We start from the raw sequence: 18,857 nt of genomic DNA, 5'->3' as shown, positions 1-18,857 counted from the left end.
GATCTTATCTCAGTGAATCAATAAACAAAATAAAACCAAAAGAAACTGTGAGCTTCTAAACTAAATATATTCTTACTCACAAATTATACAAAAAAGTTCAATGCTTACAATAAAGAATTATAAAAATAAAAATAACAATTACTCATAATTTTTGTGCATGCACAAATAGAAACACTTACATGTGTATCGTACGTAATATACCTTTAACTAAATTAAAATTAAAACATTAACCAGAATACTTATTTATGTAGACAAATTTTAATATTTAATAACAGACACTTTTCTTCACTTTTTATCTTAACAAGAATCAGCAGGTCTGCCCTATCTCACCTCACACTAGGTCTGCTTTTCTAGTAGTCCGAATGGTGGGGAGAAATAGCGGGCTTTATGAAATACTGTTATAAGATGTAAAACATAAAGATGGTTGTTTAAAATTCCAAATTATTTTTACGAAAATCTGAACTATTTTTCTTATTACTATTCTGAAATCGTGAGATGCGGTCTGGTGTAATGTAGGTTTCAGAAAAACATATTCTTTATCGTGCCAACGTTTCGATCTTTATTTAGATCATCTTCAGGTCCTGGGATTTACAAACATTGCTTAAATTTAACCAAAACTTGTAGGATGTGGAAAAAAGTGAATTTACACAATGCAAAAAAAATATTTTTTTAATATTCAATCAAAGTATTTCTACTTATGGTATGGTATGGTGGAAAGTATACTATTGGGTTGTCCGGAAAATAATGCAGGATTTTGGTATTAAACAAAAAAAAAGAAACTAGTTACTTTAAAGCAATGTTCTNATATACCCATGTTGTGTAGATGTTTTCTCAGATACCAGTGACCGGTTAGTAGTCCTACTACTCCTCTGAGTGTGGCCCTCTCCAATTGATGCAGTGTTTTTGTGAGGGTTGTTTCATCATACGTTTACTATGTCTAGCACCGCTAGAGTTTATCCATTTCTCCTTTTGTTTTGCTTGGATCCATTCTCCGATGGAGAATTCTATATTTGTTTTTGTTATCCCAAGGATAGGTTCGGGGCCTATGTATGGTCTTGCAGATCCTCCTCTGGCCAGTCTGTCTGCTGTCTCGTTACCCAAAATTCCCCTGTGCCCTGGCTCCCAAGATATCATCAGTTTGTTGTGTTTCCCCAGGTTTTGGTGGATTTGGATGCATTCACTGACTAGTTTTGATGTGATTATTTTACATGCTAATGCTTTAATAGCTGCTTGGCTGTCTGATCTTATGAGGATTTTTTTGTCAGTGTAACCTCTTTTAAGATTTTCCAGGGCACAAGCATTGATGGCATGTATTGCTGCTTGAAAGACTGAAGAACTTCCCTAATGAGTTTGATTGTTCATGGTTTGGGCTTGTACAGAAAAATCCGGTTCCTTTGTTTTGGAGCCATCTGTGTACCATATCATTGTATATGATGCTCTCCTATGTTCTTCCTCTCCTTTATAGTCCGTTGAGACTTTATAGGAAGTTGTGAAGATTGTTTCCGGGATCTTGTAATCAGTCCCCATTTCTAATAATGGGTGTCTGATTTTGTTGATTATGGTTGTATGCCCGAATTGTTTAGTTCCTTTCCAATTTAATTGTTTCTGGAGCCTAAATGAGCTTTTCCTAGCCTCTCCTTGTATAAATATTTCCAGTGGAGGTAGGTTTAGCAAAGTTTCTATGCGTTGTAGGGGTTGTTCTCATCGCCCCTGTGATGCATAGCTTTGCTAATCTTTCTATGCTGCCTAACGTTTGGGTAGCTACTTTTTGTTGAGCTTTGTTCCACCAGATTAATGATCCATAGGTTATTCTGGGTCTTATGACTGCCGTGTATAGCCAATAGGCCATTTTCGGTTTCAGTCCCCAAGATTTGCCTAAGGTCCTTCTTGTGGTCATTAGCGATATTTTACCTTTTGTTATTGTATGTTGCAAGTGAGGATTCCAGGTTAATTTCTTATCAAAGATTATTCCTAGATATTTGACCTCATTTTTTAATAGCAGCATTTCGTTTTAGAAGCGTAATCCTTGTATTTCAAAATTTCTTTTCTTGGTGAAAGCAATTAAGGTAGTTTTTGAGGGGTTCTATTTCTACTTACTCAAAGTGTTGGTTTTCTGCGTACAACACTGAGTGAGTAGAAATGCTTTGATTGAATATTAAAAAAAAATTTTTTTGCAATGTATAAATTCACTTTTTTCCACATCCTACATGTTTTTGTTAAATTCAAACAATGTTTATAACTCCCAGACCCTGAAGATGATCTCAATAAAGATCGAAACAGCACGATAAAGAAAACGTTTTTCTGAAACCTACATCACACCAGACAGCATCTCACGATTTCGGAATAATCATCGACAAACGGTCACTAATCACCACACATATTTTTCTTATTTAGAATAAGATGAATTTTCCATTTTTTTAACAGCCGTCATAATAGGAGAAAAATAGAACATAACGGTCCAAAACGGCAATCGAAAGGAGGAGTTATCATAAGGTCAATTTTTTAATCTTATTTTTATTATAATCCATAGACGGAGACAACCAAAAAACCTTAAGGTCACGTTCACCGACTCGGATAAATTTGTCGGAGGGTAAATTGTAAAAATAATCACATTATAAAAGAGTTTCACATCTCTCAGGCATCCGTAATTTACACGTACCACATTTCTGAATAAACAATTTGTAGGCCAATGTTAAATTGTCATTGTTTGCACAAAAAAAGATAAACAGTACTTACTGAAAAATGGAACACATGAAACTACGCCTTTCTTTAACTGATGCAATGATCAATGAACTGTAAAATATTGCGTGATAAAAAGTAATTCAATATGACGTACAACGAAAGTGGGACAAAATGACTTAGACGATGTTCGAAGTGTTCCGTTCAAAAATTAAAACATCCTGTTTTGAAGTAAATAGGGTTTAACACAAAATATTCCTACAGTCAACTTTCAGAACTCACGGTAGAAAATACGTATATTCAACCACCCTCTTATTTTAAAATAAATTTTAAATTAGAACCACTTTAGAGAGGATGTTTTTCGTTCGGTCTCTTTTGGATTTTGCAATATTCCAATTTTATTGCAACCGTCATCGTCGGGCTTTTATTACTATTTATACATATTAATGATGAATACACCCTGCCGATGCAAATTTCTTTTTGTCGAGAGTGCGCCATTCGGTCTCAGGAGGAAGGAGAATAAATGGACAATAGCACCGAGCAGAATGAGTCACAATCGCCTGGAGATGATCATTTCGCTGATTCTGCTTTTCTGGTTTGATGACGGTCGGTTTGTTAAGGGAGGCCTTTCAGCTAAACTGACAAACAATGAGTCAAGGACTCTCCTGAAAGAGAAAGAGATGGAAAAAAACTAGAACCCGAAGAACCGTATATACGAAAATTTTCCCTTTACTTAAAAATACCATATCTGTTCGATTAGCACGTAAAAGTTTTGAAAGTTGGTAATTTCGCCCAAACGCAGGTATAATGGAGAAATGACCTATCTATATGATTTCTCAAATAAACAGTTTGCCCTTGAAGGAAAAGGTATTAATCGACCATATCCCGACCGAGAAAGAGCACGTTATTGATAAATTTAATTGATTCAAATAAAAGTGATTGAAGCAAAGCACTGATTTCATTGTAACATAGTATGTTCAACATTGAGAACTCACGGTAGATAGTACGGAAACAAAAAATTAATTAATTATAGAATTATTCGAAAGGTGGGTTGAGATAGGAGGTTGATGTGCGAGCGGATCGAAGTCACGATAGCTCAAGTGGTAGAGCAGCGGCGTTTCAAGCCGAAGGTCGTGTGTTCGAATCCCACTCGCGACACTGGCTTTTTTATTTCAAACAAAACATTACGTAAAGATTAATTAATTGAAAGAAGTTATTCAATCGGACCACGAAATATAAGGGATTTAAATTATAACCACTTTAGGGAATATATTTTGTTATATATCAAGAGAAAGCTTGGGCTAAAAATGTTTTATTTTCAAAAGGATCACTTAAATTAATATTGCAAGCGGGAATATCGTGGATTTTCCATCCCCTCCTAACGAATCCCTGAGAGAGAGTCTAAGATAGATTTGAAGAAAAATCGAGGGCAAGTAGGTATAATAAAATCCGATGGGAAATCAGAAAATAATACTGAAATATATCGGAACAGAAAGGCAGATCAAATAAAATATGTGGGAATAATAGAAGAGCATTAAAAAAATTGAGTATTGTAAGCTAAAAAACTGTTAAATAATTAATAACTATACAACTGCTTCTCAATGAAGTATCTATCAACACTGATCAGTGTTTAACATTGTAATTAGACATTAAAATGCAATGTCCTTGCATCTCGGATAAATTATTATTGCTCTGCGACAGAACAAAGAACCTAAAATCCCACTATTTAGTTTTCAATGTTGTTAATAGGCAATTACTTCATAATGTTGGTGACTATGTATGTATTTGTACGATCACTTTAGAAAAATAACAAAAATAGTGTCTTTTTTGTGAAGTAACTGTTTCACTGATGGATCCCATTTGATTTCCAAAAATGCTACGTTTCTAAATAGTGCTTAAATAGATTTTCTGAGATTAAAAATCCTGAATTGAAAGTTCGTAAAAACATGAACCAACTAAATGTACTCCAAGTTTGACCGATTTCATACTAGAACAAGCGTTATATAGCGATCGTAAAGAAACTAAAGACCGCGCTTTATTAAAGTTGGGTCGGTCCGTAATAAAAATTGATCAAAACTCTCATTTGAACAGTTCAAAAACCCTTTCGTACAAAACCCGATCCACCTTGGTCTCAGTTTTCAATAGGTTCAGCGTTGATGAGAAAATTTCTTCGATATTTGCTGATGTTCAATTAATTCTTCGTCTTGTAACAAAATTACTAAACTACATTTCAACTGTGTTCCAGGTTCTTTCCATTGGCCGTTTTTTCAGCAATCATTGCAGTAGATCATAATATTATACAACTTTTCCACCTTGCTATGCTAATTCCTGAAATAAAATTTCATTGAAGCAATAAAAATTGCAAATGCAGTTTTTTTACGTCGCATTATAAAAGGTTGGAACACGAATTATTTGATGTACACAGTTTGCATGCGAGAAGTTAAGGATGCGATGATAATGGTATTCTTTATTTAACCACCATTTCAGTTATTTATATTGGATGATACTACACAAGAAAAAATATTGCGAGAATAAGAGAAACTTAAAGAATGCTAGAAAGAGAGAATTGTTTTAATTAACAAATCTCGCAAATTTAGTTCCTCCCTTACACTTACCTAGCGAGAGAGAGTGAGAGAGAGAGAGAGAGAGAGAGAGAGAGAGAGAAAGAGAGAGAGAGAATAAGGGATATTTGGATAGATAGATGTATATAGCATAAACCCATAGAGAAACATAAATGAAAGAAGGTAAAAAAGATAACAGACGAAAGAGTGTAGGATATTGGAAGAAAAAAATATAGAAAAAGAGCAAGCGAGAGGGAGAGAGAATAACAGATAGAGACAGACAGACAGAGCTCGAAAGAGAAAGAAAGGAAGAGAGGGGAATAAAAAGTAAGGAACAAAAAATAGAGTATTAGATTAAAAAAGAAATAAATAATTAAAGATATATTGGAGAACGAAGGAGCGAGAGAAAAAGTGAGTGAGACAGAGATAGGTAGATAGAGAGTGTATGAGTATGATAGAGATAGAATGATGGAAAAAAGAGACAAGGTATATTGTGTGAAGAACGAAAAAGGAAAAAGGTGGGTAGGGTTGTGTAACAAAAAAGATGAAACTGAGCAAGAGAGGGAGAAAAAGACAGACAGACTGAGACAGAGAAAGAAGAATGAGGATAAAAAGAGAAAGAAAACGAAAGAGGGAAAGAAAGTGAGACAGAAAATGAGTGAGAGAAAGAAATCTCAAAGAAAAATATAGAAGAGATGATTTAGAGAAAGGAAAAAGAGAGAGAGTGTAAGGAAAAGACATTCTCTTTAATCATTATGTTTAAATCAGTTTTAACGTATAGAAGATAGGTATCTTTATACGTTAAAATTGATTTAAACAAAATGATTAAAGAGAATGTCTTTTCCTTACACCCTCTCTCTTTTTCCTTACCTACTTACAAATTTGGATTGTCTTGGGAAATAAATTGGATCAATTTAAAACGAATCTGTTGCATTACTAAGATATAGTGAAAAAGCTCTCTTGAGCAGAAACAGTATTGCGTTGGTGTTTTTCTCGATGTGGCATAGGCGTGCGATCGGGTAAAGCACTCTGGATTGCTATTGAAGCTCAAGGGCTTCCTTACTTTCACGTACCTTTAATATTAAAATCCTATCTGACAGACACCGCCGCATAGCTCAGGGGGCTGCCTTTTCTTTTTATATTCCCATTAAAGCGGGGCCCCCCAGGACAGCATCCTAGGGCCCTTCCTATTCACAATATTCCCAGCCGACATTCTTGTTTTCCCTAAGAACATTACATGTTCCTTTGTTGACAACTTTGCCATCCTTTCATCTACCTTCCCTCGATAGTCACACCCACCTACATTTAAACCTTACCCAATCATGATCTCGCAAATGGAGAAAAGTCTACCTAATCAACATTACACTCCGAAATTTATTTTCCTAGTCTATTTCAATGGACCATTCTAACCTCAGATTTTGTGCTCTCTCTCGGATCGTACATTGACAAAATACTACTAATCCGTCCAATCAAAAGTACTAAGAAAAACATTAACTGTTGCTCCTACGTTTCAAACCTAACAATTCATAATGACCTCCAAATCCCATTTTTAATTTGTATTAATAAATCCCAGTATAAAGACTTCCACAATAATTTAAACCTTCACCCCAATCTACTTGTCCAAAAGCTTTCACGTCCCAACATATCTGGGAATCCTACACGTCGTTTGAAGCGATTGTGGACGACAGATCTTTTGAGAGATTGATAGACTCAATGTGAGGGTGTGTCACTGCTGCGTTACTTCTCCTACAGTGTGTAACACGCTATATTGTCACTACATGTCCTATCTCGTTTGCTTGTTGCGATTAAAAATCTCAGTTGTAATTATAATATTTTTTTTAACGCAAAATTGCATTATTTCTTTAGAAAACGTCCTAAAGCATTACCAACACCGATGTTCATAAAATGTTTATGACAGAGGAAAATACACTCAGTTAAAGAAGAGAAATTGTGGTCTTACAAAGTGTTATTCGATGTGAGTCACCAACGTTTAACCCCCGACGTCCCAACAATCAAATTAGTCTTACCATGCAATTTTATACAGCATTATGCAATGTTTTCTTCTGATATCATCTAAATAAACAACAAGGTAAAATATAAAAATATATAAGTAAAAAATATTTCAATTTCAACAAAAAAAATCAATTTTCAAAAACGTTTCGAGCGTAGCTTTTTTTATAAATAATTTATAAAATATAATTAAAAATGATGTGAAATGATCTACATCTTACATATCAAAAAATCTACATTTATAACTAATAATGTTATTACGATTGATAAGAATCTTATTCTGTTTTAGGGGTAGAAAGTATTTTCATGTCTTTTAATTGCTCAACTTGTTACTTATTTAACACCTCATTAATGCAACATTAAAAATTATTTTATGGTTAAGTCAATACTTACTTAGCAATGTGTAGTTTCTAATGTTATTCATGTAAGTTTTGATTATAAGTAATTACCAACTTTCCTGTCTACTTTTTTTTATTTAATAATAATAAAGTTTATTAATCAAATGAATACGTAATTTTTTACAAACATTATTAACGCCATTGTCAAGTCGTCTGCACTGCAAAAAAGTAATAACTAATCAAGTATATAATATTACGTATATAACAATAATGACAGACCAAAATTTAAAATAATTAAGTATTTCCCATTAATTAACCTTTACTTTACAAATCTTTATGTTTTGCATAAGAAATAAATAATACTTAATTTTTTTGTTAAAAAAAAATTCCATATGGTCAGTACTATACGTTTTTTAAACATTTAACCTTCCTTGTCTTTATGAGAAATGCTTATGATATGTTTTAACAAACAAAAATTTGAAGTTGCTGATGCCGGGTGATAAACCCGAAGCGAAAAATAAATGTCTTGAAAAAAGTGAAGAAAACATGGAATCTTTTTTTAACAAAAACCAAAAAATTTAGCCTTTTGCTTCATACTACGGACATTAATATTCAGTAACCAACATTATGTTATCATTAGTTCCCCTTTTTGTAATAATGTAGTTCCTACGAAAATAATATTATTAATTTAATTAATTTTCAAAAACGTAAACTATTGAGGTATACGTTTAGAAAAATTATTCAGAAATCGTGAGATGCGGTTTGGTGTGATGTAGGTTTCAGAAAAACAATTTCTTTATCGTGCCAACGTTTCGATCTTTATTGAGATCATCTTCAGGGCTTAGTTTGTCTTCTGTGTAATTGTGCCATTCTTGCGTGTCGTGTTGAGAAAAAGTGCCCTCTCAACACGACACGCAAGGATGGCACAATTACACAGAAGACAAACTGAGCCCTGAAGATGATCTCAATAAAGATCGAAACGTTGGCACGATAAAGAAATTGTTTTTCTGAAACCTACATCACACTAGACCGCATCTCACGATTTCTGAATAATTATCGATTAAATCACCACACACACGTTTAGAAAAATATTACTTATCGAGAAGTTTTTTTTCTATACTATATTGTCTTCTAGAAAATTGCACATACTTTCTTTCTAAGTTACACGATTGACTGAATTTATTGACTTATCGGAGAACTAGTAGTACCCTGTAATTAATTGATTTGACAAGGATTCTAGTAATGTGAAAATAATGAAATAACTGTTTGATAAAAAAATTTATTCTTAGAAGTGTTTTGAAGGTCAATGCAATTTTAAATAATTGTTGATAAAAAAAGGAATTAAATTGGTGCAAAATAAACGTTATTGTTGATCAAGCTCAAAGTGTAATAAATCCTATTGAAAGTTGTAACTTAAAAATTGAAACAATGATTTCTTTTCGGACTGACTTTTTCTTGTCTCGTTTTAGCGGAAACGAATCCTGACAAACCCGGCCGATTTCCAAAAGGCGGAGACAGCTCGTCATCAAAAAGTTGGACTTTCTGCAAGTTATGCCGTTTCACGGGCGATTTACGAGGCAGGCGTTTTCTGTTTTCACGAATTCACTTTTCCAACTCTGGTCTGCGGTATTCATGTGGTATAATATTGTCGAGCTAAGCAGCTTACTAATAATATAGGGTGACTAATGACAAACTGGATTACTTACATTTGGTAGGGTCACTGGACATTATATAAACGGCCGTTGACCTGATCCGATCTGTGTTTTGGACTCTTTTAGAATGGAATTTATTACATGGTACTTTTCCACTGTAAATTAATAATAATACATATTAGAAAAAGTTTATTTAAAAAAAAAAAAAACATAATAAGAGTATATTCTTTCATCTCCACTATCTATCTCAGTCACACACTCTATTCTCTCCACCTCTCATTCAAACTCTCTTTGATATTTCACTATTTTTCTTTCTTGCTCACGCTCTCTATTTTAAAATCTCTTTCTCGCTTGTTTTTCTATCAATTAATCCCCCTTACACCCGCTCATACTTGTTTCTTTCTCTCAATCATCATTTCTATATTTTTTTCTTTCAGCTCTCTCTCTCCCACCCCCAACCCTTCTTTCTCTCTCTCTCTCTCACTCTCTCTCCCTCTCTCTCTATCTCTCTCTCTATCTATCTCTCTCTCACTCTCTCTCTCGCTCTTTCTCTTTCTCTCTCTCTATATATATCTCTCTCTCATTCACTTTTTATCTTCCCCCACAAATAATATTTTCTTTCAAATTCTGACTTCTTGAATTTTTTCGCGTTTCACATTAATGGAATGTAAACGTTCCGTAATACTGAAGTTTCGATTACAGAAAAAGCATTGCATATACTTTTAATTAATTATACTTGTAAACTAAGGTCTTCCTGTTTTATCTCAACCAAGACCTTAGATTAAAATATAATTGATTAAAATATTTCAATTAATTTATCTTTATGTAAGGTATTGGTTGCGATAAAGAAGTCAGTGTCACGAGCGGAATTCGAACCCACGACCTACCGCTAAATACACCGCTGCTCTACCACTTCCATGACTTTGGACACTAACTTCCCATCTCAACCTTTCGAATTTTCCCTCCTTTTTGCCATTTTTCAAATGTGTAATCTATTTGATTCTCGGCGACAAATAAAATGGTCACGGAGAGCTTTAGTGAAGATATACTTCATTTAACTTATTAAGTGTGTAGAGATTAGTGACCGTTAATCGATAGTTATTCAGATATCGTGAGATGCGGTCGGGTGTGATGTAGGTTTCAGAAAAACATTTTCTTTATCGTGCCAACGTTTCGATCTTTTATTGAGATCATCTTCAGGGCCTGGGATTTACAAACAATGTTTACATTTAACAATTACATTTAGGATGCGGAAAAGTGAATTTATACAATGCAAAATATATTTTATATTCAAACAAAGTATTTCTACTCACTCAAAGTGTTTGTCTTCTGTGTAATTAATTATTAAGCTCTCCATGGCCATTTTATTTGTCGCCGAGAATCGAATCCTGATTACAAATTTGACCAACGGTAAAAAGGAGGAAAAATTCGAAAGGTTGGGTTGAGATGGGAAGTTGGTGTCCGAGTGGATCTAAGTCACGATAGCTCAAGCGGCGTATTTAGCCGAAGGTCGTGGGTACGAATCCCGCTCGTGAAACTAACTTTTTATCTCCCAATACCTAACATAAAGATTCATTAATTGAAAGATGTTATTTGATCAATCGGACCACGAAATCTAATGGATTTAATTAAAATATTGGGTTGGCGCAAAATTAACGGAGAATTTGAAAATTTGTTATATTTTCACAGGTGCTTGTCATGTAGACAAAAATAAATCCTCAAATCTAATTTATGGATTATAATAAATACTTTTAACTGTTATCTTTTATACAAAACATTTTAGTTTCTATTGAAGTTTATAAGAGTGAAGACTTGCGAAATTAAATATCTCCAAACTTCTTTATTTATTTTATTTGTGCGAATTTAAACTTTGGCGAAGTGTGGCCCAAACCTTTTGGAAATTTTGTCTTGGAGATTTCGAACTAGAAAACAAGGAATGTTGCGGGTAGGGCTTTCGTTGTGGACGACGACCAATTCAAAACGTTGATTGAAGAAAATTCACGGAAGACAACACGTGAAGTTGCGGAAGAGCTTAGTTATTCGCCATCTGGACCAAATTCGTAAAGCAAAGAAGCTCGACAAATGGGGACCGCACGAACTAACCGAAACTCAAAGAAAACGATGCTTTGAAATTTACACATCTCTTCTGATGTGCTACCAAAATGATCCATTTCTCGATCGAATCATCACGACCGATGAAAAATGGATTCTGTAGATAACAGGAGGCGTACAGGTCAGTGGTTGGACAGAGATGTAGGCCAAAACACTTCCCGAAACCAAATCTGCAGCCAAAAAGGTTATAGTGATTGTTTGGTGGTGTACTGCTCGGGTTGTTCACTATAATTTCCTGAATTATCACAGCAGAGAAATATTGCCAAGAAACTGCCAAAATGCACGGGAGACTGGAAAGTCTTTGTTCACCATTGGTAAACCGTAAAGGGACGCTTCTTCACAATATCGCCAGTCCACATGTCGCAATGCGTAAACTTAGGACTTAAGAGATGAAACGTTACCGCACCGTCCATTATTCACTCAACTTTTCGCCTAAAGAGTCCTAATTGAATTTTGATCACTTCCTGAAGGATAAAATTTTTAGAGATGTAGGTGAAGCCGAAAACGCCTTCCAAGTTTTTATTGGGAGTCGAAATAAAGATTTATACCCATTATATTTAGTGGTCTAATTGACCAAATTACTTCTTAATTTCAACCAAAACCTTCCACGAAAATATTAATTAAAATAAATATTTTATTGGCAAAAATGTATATGTTGTGATGGAAAATATTTCGAATAAATTTTTTTTTATTTTATAAAAATTAAAAACTGACTACCTTTTCAAAACCTGCATTATTTTTGCCCCAGCCCAATAACTTCTAAAATGCATTATATATACATTATGTATCCTTCTACCTATCTATCTATTTATACCTATCTTTATCTATCTTTTTTTACCAACCTCTATCTATCTATGTATTAAGCTATTTAATATGGAACAAAATAAAAGAACCTAATGTATATTTAATTATTTGACTAATGGGCAATGACCAAACCCGGTTGAATGTATCGGGTCAATTAATATTAAAACTACCACTTACGTGCAAAACGTTAAGGTAAATTTAAAAAAGAAAACGTTATTGAAATTGGTTTAATTAAAATAAAACCTTGGCTAAGGTCTACATAGTTTATTAGGTTCTTCAACAAAAAGCCCTACTTATATTAAAAACTATTTGAATATTTTTTTAACCAGAATTTTATTATTTCTGTTCTCAAGGAAATGAAAATTCGACAGACGAATCGTAGTGGAACGATATCCTCGTTCCTCGGCTCAATTGGATCATTTACCGGCAACGACTTAGTACCGTATTTTAAATTGGGATTACTAAAGGGAGTACTCGAAGTATCATTAAAATCTCATCACAATATTCTCCGATGGCTGTAGTTTTCTCACAACAAAGCCTCTATTTTTCTTAAGACGCATTTATAAAAACATTAAAAAAATAATTCTAATTTTATTTGAAAAGTGATATTGATATGAGTAATGTGTTAGTGTAAAAGCTTTGATTTATATTTGTCATTTTTATCTTTCGATGAAAAGATGCTTTTCATTTACAATTTAACTGTTATAAAAGTACAGACAGAAATTTGCTGAAAGAGGGAAAAAATAAGTTCCTTTTCGTTCACGTCTTCCTTTTTTTGGCCAATGCATTACGAGCTGGCGCGAGGTTCAAGTTTGCGCCAGTTTTAGTAAACAAGGACGAAGCAAAATGGAAAAAAAAGCAAAACACCGAAGGACGACGAAGGGAAGAATTTGCGCCCCAGAGATAAGCCATGTGGAACCGAGGAATCACAAGTAGTCTGTTTTTTTTTTTTTTTTTTTTTTTTTTACCGAATTCAATTAACGCCTAAACAATCGTGAACATCTGAATCAACACTCAGATAGTGAATTGACTCGACTTTTTTCATCCTGGGGGCCAAGCAGTCAATACATTTTGTCAAGAAGCAGGTGTCTCGGGTTGCGTCATATCATGTTTTAAGCAATCGTTTAAGCGCCCACAGATCTGAAAAGATTAGCTCATTGACATAATTTAATCAGCAACAACAACTGAAAACATCTGCCAGGTTAATTGCGGAAAAACAATTTCGAACAGTTAAGTTGAAATAGGTCAACCCGGTATAATTAGGTTTATTTATGTTATCTGAAATCTTATGAATAGATTCTCTGAAAAATTAACATCAAAATAACAATGAACAGGTAATCGAAAATTATTTCCTTTTAAAACCAATGCTATCTTTATAAGAAATATAAAAATTTTGAGAATCTGCTGGGTTAGCTGTGGGTCCATTTTAGACCTCTACTATCTCTTCCCTGTTTTATACAAATATTTATAATAAAATTAAGCGAACTCTCACTTAAAGCATGTTTAGTTACTTAAACTTAAAAATACAGTACTTGAGAAAAAATCAATATGTTAGTACAAAACATATTTTATTCTGAGCTTTCATTGATATATTTCAACATCAACAAAGCGTGATTAAAAAAAGAAATTAAGTTTATTTATACTTAAGAACTAAGCCATTATAGGTTAATATTAATTAACTTATTATAATAGTGGATAAGTGGGACGAGAATGTATCAACCATCTGTTTAATCTGAATATGTATGCTTATAACATCAATCAAATATTTGTCAAAAAAATATGCTTAAATGTATGAAATTATATGTACGTTGCGTAATATGACAAGAGTCATAATTCATCATCATATGTAAGAATCGTAGTTTTAGAATGAGAAGGGACATCGGCAGTGCATACTGTGTAAAACAACGGAAAGAGAATGCAACCTTGTCGTCTTACTCTTGCATAAACTCTATGAAAAGGAGAGGAAGAGGATCCAACCCAAACTCTAAAGTATCGAAGTGAAGGATGGCTTTTAGTTTCCAGAGTGAACCCTGAAACCAGACTAGATTGAAAGCCTGCTCCACATCGAGAAAGGCCCCAGTGCAGCACTCCTTTTGGAGAAAAGATGTATAGGAGAATGTTGTCTCCTGAATTCAAATTAATGATCCAAGATTATATTAAAATATTCAAGAACGGGATGAATTGGGCTTTTGCGAGATCTTAATTAGATATAAAATGATAGGACATAGGATAGCAGGAATTTAGAAGGTGGTGAGGGTTTTAGGTTTAGGATTTGGTCGAACAATGGTTGACTTACATCGCTTTGGGGACTAAGTATGGAAATAAGCAGTGCAAAGAATTGTGTTTTAGAGGTGATATTGGTCTTTTGTAAAATTTATCATATTTCTTTATATTAATTACAACGTACTTATTTTAATGTTTTAATTTCGTGACTTTAATTTTTTTAAATTTTTAATTTGAAAGAAAAGTCAGCAAAATACAGACAAATTAATTATTTTGTGGTAGATAAAAATTTAACTAATACTTTACTGAACGGCGTAGGTTCACATATTGGGTCTATCAGCACTCGTGGGTTTGTTTAATTATTAAAAAACGTTTCGGCATGGCCCCATCTTCAGTGAGGAAGGTTCAACGTGGTTCACCGACTCGGAGATCAACACCTATCATCAACCCTAACAATTTATTACCTAGTTTTGCTCTTAATGACGCGTATTACTTCTTTTGCCCGCGCTGAGGTCCTTACGTCTCCTAGACATCGATTATTGAATCGAATATGCGACCCGATTTCGTCTTGTGAAACAGAATCCTATTCTCCAACAACAGCGGTTTGAAGCTGTTTAACGCTTGTAGGACGCAGCGATTTCTAGCCTGTTTCTTTAACATGTCCCATATGTGTTCATGTCAGGAAAAAGTGCTGGCAAATTCATTGTGGTAATCCCTACGTTCTCAAATAATGAGTGACAATTCGAGCCACTCGCGATCGAGCATTATCATGCATTAACAAGAAGTTGTATCCGATAAATTGAGCGAATTAGACCACAGCTTCCAGAAGGACATCCTTAGTTCACTCAAAGGGTCTGTATGATAAACGGACATGGACGTTGTTGATTCCACCCCATACCATAACTGAGTGTCTTTATAAAGACTATGGACTCACGAATGGATCATGAAGCAAAGCATTTTCCACGTCTTCTCCAACACGGTCCCGGTCATCTGATTGCCACGAACGCTGTTCAAGTGGCCAAACGAGATGCTGATTTGCAAATAAGCCGCTTTTCTTCTCGATTCTTCTTCAGTAGTAGAGTCTTTGATCGTATGTCTTGTGTTGTTTAAAATAAGTCTCTTTCCCACTAAAAACCGTTGACTAACGATAGATCTCATACTCTTGTGTACCCATATATGTATTCATCAAGTAGTCATAATTGAACTATTAATTATGTTAATGAATTATACTTTTAATCTAAGGTTTTGGTTGATATGAAAAAGCTAGTGTCACGAGCGTGATTCGAACCCACGACGTTCGGCTCAATAAGGCGTCGCTGCTTTAACCACTTGAGCTGTCGTGACTTCGTGGATACGGATTCCACTCGAGACACTAGCATTTTCAACACAACCCAAACCTTTGATTAAAAGTATAATTCATTAACATAATTAATAGGACAAATATAACTAAACACAAATACATACATGGGTTATTATAAATGATCTTAGATCTTAAAACTATAATTAATTAAAATTTATAAGAATTTTAGAATGTTTGAACCAATGGGATGTATAATAAATAAATTTTATTATAAAAGAACTATATACTTTTATCAAGTCCGATTCCCTTTTCTTTCATTGCCTGGGATTTCCAATCCGGCCTCTTTGCCACAAGGTTTCCAATATTTTTAATTTTTTTTTTAAGTGTATGTCTTGCGATACAATCCCTTTCCCCTTCTAAAAACCTTTATTGAACGCCAGATCCCGTATTTGTATTATATTGCCTAGGATTATGAGACAATGCTATGCGGCCTCTTTGGTACAAAGGGTACCTACATTTACAATAACATTAAAATGTTTGAACTAATGCCATTTGTAAGAAAATACTTTCTATTATAAAAGAATCACATACTTTTACGATGGCCGATTTCCTCTTCTTACATTGCCTGGGATTTCCTATCCGGCCTCTTTGCCACAAAGGTTGCCGACATTTCTAATTTCAATTACTTCTTTTAGACCAACGGTTTAAACTATAAAATGGAGTGGATTCACCCAATAATTATGGCTTCATAATTTTTTAGGAAGAAACATGGAAAATTTGAGGAAATACACCAGAGAGTATTTGAACCAAATACTAGTTTCTTTTGTTCTATCGGAAGGTATACGTTTAGAAAAATTATTCGGAAATCGTGAGATGCGGTCTGGTGTGACGTAGGTTTCAGAAAAACATTTTCTTTACCGTGCCAACGTTTCGATCTTTATTGAGGTCATCTTCAGGGCCTGGGATTTACAAACATTGTTTAAATTTAACAAATACATAAAGGATGTAATGCTTTATATTTCAGGCTTTATTATGGATAAGGCGCTGAAACTTACTGCTGCAGAATGGCACGGTTTATATTTATCCTCTTAGTTTTAATTTTACCTAAATTCGAAGTTATCCATATTGCATTTTAAAAGATAGAAAGGTATAGTAAATTCACTAATTTCGTGGTCCGCTTGACCAATTAAATCATTACAATTAATTAAGGTTTTTAGTTGAGATGAAAAAAAGTTAATGGCACGAGCGGGATTCGAACCCACGATCTTCGGCTAGATACNGCTCAAGTGGTAGAGCAGCGGCGTATCTAGCCGAAGATCGTGGGTTCGAATCCCGCTCGTGCCATTAACTTTTTTTCATCTCAACTAAAAACCTTAATTAAGTATAGTAAATTATTAATCTAATACTGTACAAGGTCAGCTTATAATAAATTCGTGTAAAATATAAATATCAATTTCATTATATTTCGTGGTCCGATTGACCAAACTTAAAGATTGAATTAATCTTTATGTAAGGTATTGGTTGAAATGAAAAAGTTAGTGTCACGAGCGGGATTCGAACCCACGACCTTCGGCTCAATACGCCGCTGCTCTAACCACCTGACCTGTCGTGGCACTAATTTTTTAATTTCAACCAAGACCTTACATAAAAAGAATAATTAATGGAAAGAGTTAATAAATACTTTTTCTTCATTATTTTTAAAAAAGACATGAAAATGTTATCTGATATTAACCAACAAATTTTAATAAGACGGAATCGTCTTCCGTGTTTTAAATAAAACAATTTTAAAAGAAAATAATAAATTAATAATTATTTATTTCTCCACGTTTCATCTTCATCGTAAGAGTTGCTACTTAATTTTTTTGAAGCTGAAAGTCTTAAACACATTTTCAAAAACTGCTATGGGCCGTGTTATATAGTTAAAGCCAAATTAAGCATATTCATGTTCTGTACCGTCAGTTCTACAGGTCTGAAGTCATGGAAGGACGAATTAGATAGGCAGCCTACATTGCAGAGATTAATAGCGGTGTTAAAACGATTCCATGTTTCCTGACCGGACGAAACTCAGGAAGTAGGTTTATATCAAGATGAAACGAGTGTCTCGGGCCAGTCGACCGTTCTTCCTCTCACAGCCGGATGGTCCCTGGATTATTACCGAGAAATGCATAATTGAACAGAAAACATAAACAAAAAGAGGTACGGTGGAAAGTCCCCTGTGAAATTCCATACCCTGGATAGTTAATGCATGAGTGCCATACGTCGGTAATGATAAGTTTCTTCGCACACGGATAAATGTTAGATTGCGGACGCCTCCAGCTAAAATCAATACTTAGTTTAGCGGTAATTTTCAATAGTCGTGCTCCTATCATTGTACTGAAAGTTTTTTCTATTCACAGTTGATTCGTGCTGCCTTTATGTAAAATGTATGTCTACCACTCATATCACATATTGGTAGGTATTTATCTATTTAATTTTTAAAATCTCTAGCATTGAACCGAAAAACTAATACAGAAGGACGGTAAGTATGGTAAATGAGTCTGTCTTACGTACTTGAGCAGGGAGGGAAAAAAATTATTACTGAAAATATAGGTTTAAATTTTAATACATTTAATTTCAGCACGCAAATTATAAAACTTCTTTTCGTCTGCTTATCAAATAAAAAACGTCTCATTTTCACTTGTTCTAGCACACAAATGGAAGCCAGCTGACCGGATCGACAGAAAAGCCTCCCGTATCAAGAGCTCGGTCAAAGAGTGGCCTTCGTTGAGCCAGAATCGAAGAAAAGGGATCATACTCAGCCGACTAAGAATAGGTGTGCGAGGTTGACACACCAGCACTTACTTTTGATATTTAACGTCCCGCGGATCAATCATGTTCGATGTGTTCCACTTAGTTGCAGGTTGTCAGCTGTAAAGCACAGTAGGGTCCTAGTCCTATCCCACCCTAGTCCGATTTGTCTAACGTTATTTGCGTTCTGAGATTAAGTGTATTTATTGGCGTGAATATGAGAGGGACGATAGTGGAGTATTGTGAGCCCCATCGACCCTCAATATGAAGGACTATAGTATACTCCGCCAACTTACTTGAATGAAGGTTATGAAAATGGTAAAGAATGTACTTAAGAAGAATGAGGGTGTCTAGATTATAAACTGTATGCGATGAGGGCTGACTTAACCTA

At 34.3% G+C, this 18,857-nt stretch overlaps 1 non-coding gene across 1 annotated transcript; it reads left to right on the top strand.

Annotated features, from left to right (window-relative positions):
* The first annotated feature begins 3,764 nt into the window (after window positions 1-3,764).
* On the top strand, window positions 3,765-3,837 carry Trnae-uuc. Its single transcript has one exon. It is a non-coding gene; the product is annotated as a tRNA-Glu (tRNA).
* Window positions 3,838-18,857: the final 15,020 nt, after the last annotated feature.

The sequence above is a fragment of the Cimex lectularius genome, unplaced genomic scaffold, assembly GCF_000648675.2.
Source record: "Cimex lectularius strain Harlan isolate CLEC.00 unplaced genomic scaffold, Clec_2.1 scaffold96, whole genome shotgun sequence".
Classification (NCBI taxonomy): domain Eukaryota; kingdom Metazoa; phylum Arthropoda; class Insecta; order Hemiptera; family Cimicidae; genus Cimex; species Cimex lectularius.
This window is presented reverse-complemented; position numbering and strand designations above follow the sequence as displayed.